The following is a 4,743-nucleotide window of genomic DNA, read 5'->3' on the forward strand; positions in this document are numbered from 1 at the left end:
GATCCTTCTATAATATCATTGAACTTGCCAACATGATTTTCTCTTGCTTTTATCTTAATTGGATTGACTAACTAATGTATAATACCTATGGAGGGTTAGCTTGTTCAGTATAGGTATCAACTTATAATTCCTTCATTTATCTTTTATTACACTTAAGAAATTAACAAGAAAAATTTACATTCACTTTGCATAACAGGGAGGTGTTGGAATCTCTGGAGCAGAAAATTCTAATGGGTGGAGACAGGAACATCTAAGCTCATCTTTGTTGCGTTGGAACTCTTAGTAGAAGCTAAAGAATGCAAATTAAAGTGACATGGATGCATCTTTGTAGAATGTCTATGGTTAACTATGGACTGTTGGATTGAGAATGGAGCTTGGAAGCATAACATTACATAATATTAGATTATTCAGTCATTTTTCCTTGGGGATAATTTTGATGATTAGAACTTCTTTTGTTTGCTTGATTTTGGTGGTGTTGGAAACCTTATGGAATCATCTTTTGAACAAGATCAAGATCTTTTATTTAATGTTTGGTGTTAGTTTTTTATAGGGTTCTATGTTGATTGCTTATATTCTAATTTGTTTATGAAATGGGTTAATTGAATTAAAGGGTACAAAGGTGGAAGGTTGAGTATTGATTATAAGGTTTTGTTAGTGATATTCTGATTTGTTAATTAAATTCTAATTTATTTATGAAATATACAATTTCTCCCACATAACAAGGAAATGGATGATAGAATTAAAGGATACAAAGTTGAAACCAGATGTGAACTGGTATGACAAACCACATGTAAACCGGTTGTTAGCCGTATCATAAAAATCGAATAGAAATCGCGAAAACCGCACCGCATATAAAACGATTTTGATTTTGGGTGATTCTTATCCGGTGCGGTTTTGATTTCTACCTTACAAAATGTGCACCGAACCGGAACCGCACCGTATAATCAAAACCGCACCGTTTGACACCCTTAGTAAAAATGATTTAAATCTAAAGAAAGACATTTTACAACAAATGAGTGAAATAATACTATAAGGAGGAAACTGTGAATCACATGCAAGTTAGATGAGATTCAAGTTTTGTGTACCAGTAGATTCCAAAGTGCCTTGGTCTAATGTCAAGTTTTCGGTCCAACATCACAAACTACAGTGGTTTATTATATATATATTCTTTTTCATTAAAAATAAAATAAAAACTCTGTCGGAATGAAGTTAGTCATTTAACAAAAAGTGATTGTGTAGACCCCTCAAAGTGTAGTTGACTAACCTAGACACTTCAAATTTTTATTTGTACTTCATAATTTTTCCAATACGGCATCTCAAACAACTTTTTTTGTTGGTAATGGATTGAACCATCAAATATAAAATAAAGTACTTAGCTACCCAAGATGAAGACATAATCTCTTCATCCAGTGTGATTTGACGCTATGATTGGACTCCTGAAATAGTTATTGTTACTATTAATTCCCTCTCATATTTATGAAGGTCCAAAATATCATTGTTAAATAAGTTACAGTGAGGAGTCTGTTTGTCTTATTATGTTTGTAGTGGATTAATAGTGTTTGATTGCATTTAGTCTAGCAAACTATTATTAGTCTTGTCTTAGGTGCTATTTCTAATTGGTTCTAAATAGGATTCAATTGTTAAAAATTAATATAAGTTATTGGGCTAGGCCATGATAGGGATATTGAATCCTCTTGTGGGTCTAGGTGGTTTCCCCTTTCGTCTCATGATCTCTCTTTCTTTCTCTCTCGATTTCTCTTTTTCTTTTTTACAAGTTCTGATTGTTGAGATCAGGTTTTTATCATATGGTATCAGAGCCATGAAAAAGAATAAATAAATAAATTATATATATATATATATATATATATATATATATATATAATAATCAATAGTAAATAGGGTTTCTTGTGAAGTTTTACGATTGGTGTTAAGTTCTACTACTTATTCAAAAAAAAATTCTATTGCACTAATTTTATTCTTGCACGTGAAGACTTGCCCAATCTCGATCTATGATTGCTCATCTCAAAGATTTGTTTTCTACAACAATATGATATATTGTCAATAATTGTGTTATCTATATTAATCAAGCGTGAACAAAAAACTAGGATAATTTTTGTGAAGTTCTACTACTCTAATTTTCTTCTTGCATATGAAGACTTGCCCAATCTAGATTTGCAATTGTTCATCTTAATGATTTGTTTTCTACAGCAACATTACATATTGTCGCTAATTTTGCTACATTTTATAGTTGATTTACTTTACATCTATGATATGTATGTTGTTGTCCCCTTGTTGAATCACAAGGAATATGTTGATTTCGCCTTCTTGGTAAAGATTTCTTCATTCTATGATACATGAGACTTGCTACAACCAGTATATATTGAGATGTTCTTAATTGTTCTTGCTTGCTTTCTTGCATACTGCCACATTAGGTTGTAGAGAAATTTACTAGAATTGATTTTGATCCAAGGATGCGTACCTAATGAGGGTTTGATTGATGAAGGATTCCGCACCTGCCCTTTAGATTTCTTGCGAGTTGGAGCTTTAGCTGGTAGGTTCTGTTGATTGATACCCAGCTAAGTACCACTGGTTGTGTTTGCGAGAGGTTGAAGATAACCTTTGGTATTGCTTTTAATCCCCATTCATTCTTTGATTACGATTATTACCCCTCCCCTTTATTCTTATTTTATTTTATCTCATATTTTGTTTTGCTTCCAAGATTGTCTCTACTCAATAAATCAATAAGAATCACCTTTGTGTCTTTACCCCTTTTTATGTACCAAGTGGTCCTCTCATATTTGGTTAATTATAGTTTTGCCACTTCCCCCTTGAATAATTAGCTTATTTACAATTTTGCTATTACATTTTTTCTCTTAGCTACCAATTAGTTTTTCTTAGGTTTCTTGGTAACCTCATAATTTGGTGGGCGTGCTATATGTCTTGCAAACCATCCATTGGATCAACTCAATATTTTTTGGATCATTGTTATTGTCTATAAGGATCATTTAACTAGAGTTTGGGAGACATAAGGCTCTTAAGTGGCTCCACTTCCTATAACTTGGTTTTCTCCTTGCTTTGTGATTTGGTTTCCTGTAGCTGGGATTTCAGATTTTATTATAAGATTTGTCTTGCGGTTGGAGTTATTTATCTATTTTGATGTAGTCCATTGATGCTATTGTTGACGCTCTTGATCATGTATTTATGTGTTGCTCAAATTTCGTGATGCTGGTTATTATCACCATATATATGATGATGGATTATCCTTTGGTGTTCTCCCCTGCATTATTTGTCCACATGTAGTGCTACACCTGAGGGGTAGATTGGAGTTATCATCTAATAATTAAAGATTATTATTATTATTTAATTATGCCATCTGCTCTAGTCGTCAGTAACATATATATTTTCTTATAAGATGATTAGTTGTGGTTTTCAACAACAAGATTCTTGTATGTAGTTCCAGCAACCTTTGTTGTGTTTTGTGGTTCACAGCAACCTATGTTGCACTTTTTCCAATGGTTCGTAGTAATCTATGCTTCATTTTTATTAGTGGTTTGCAACGACCTATGCTACACTTTTATCAATGGTTTGCAGCGACCTATGTTGCACTTCTATGTCTTCTTTGTGAAGATTATTACTTCCCTTCCTTGAGAAGGGCTTAGGGTGTTGTTGCAATGTTTTTACTTCTTGTAGGTATTCTCTACTACTTATTTTGCTCATTCCTAGCTGGATTTATTTGACACAGATTTTTCTCTACTGCAATGATGGTGGTTGATATGCTATGATTGAGTTGCGACTGGAAGATGGTGTTGTTGACTACTAGCTTCTACATATAATTATTTTTTCAAGTTGGTTCGTTTGGTTATGTCTACCAGTCTATCTTTGTTGTTCCAAGCTGGAGCCTAAGATACATATGTTATACCCTGAAGGGGAGTCTATTTCCTTTGTTATGTTAGTATTGGTTTAATAGTGTTTGAATAGGCCACTATAGGGGGATATTGAATTCTATTGTGGCACTAGGTGATTCCTTCTCTCTCTCTCTCTCTCTCTCTCTCTAAGTTCTCTTCTTTTCTTCTCTTCTCTTCTTCTTCACGGTTCTGATTATTCAAATGAGGTTTTGTCACAACCATTTCTCAATCCAATCAAAGGGTCAGATCTAGTGAATTAAAAACTTCTCTCTTTTTTTTTTGGTAAATAGAAGTCAATTGATGAAAGGAGTGCGTAGTAGCCAAGGCTTAATTTATACACAAATCATTAAGCCAAGGAATGGAATTAGGCTAAATTGTCATACGCACTAATGGCAGGGTCTTCTTGGCAAGGGAATAAGCTAACCATTTTCTCCCCTTGAAAGAAAAGAAAAATTACAATCATTAAAGATAAAGGAAAGATATCTAAAGTCTCTAAGAAGTGAATTGATCTCGAGGGTACAAGGACGACCCTGATTTGTAATCCCGCACCGCACATGCCTCTACATAAGGTGTTTTTACGCCGGAGCCAACCAACATCATCTAAGCAAACCTGTCACCGGTTCAAGAACAAAACTTATCCATCCATACAACTCGACCGTTCAATGATCATTCTATGATGCCGCTCAGCCAAGACTGACTTATGGCTTGGCTGTTGCTATTAGTTGTCCTTGTCTTCTATTAAAGTAGGTTAACGAATGGAGTGTGCATTAGAGTTGCCCTGTCCAATTCCACTTGAACCTACAAAAGACCTTCCTTCACCGCTGCCTTGCGTTGCCCT

This window comes from Telopea speciosissima, chromosome 8, assembly GCF_018873765.1.
Source record: "Telopea speciosissima isolate NSW1024214 ecotype Mountain lineage chromosome 8, Tspe_v1, whole genome shotgun sequence".
Taxonomy (NCBI): Eukaryota; Viridiplantae; Streptophyta; class Magnoliopsida; order Proteales; family Proteaceae; genus Telopea; species Telopea speciosissima.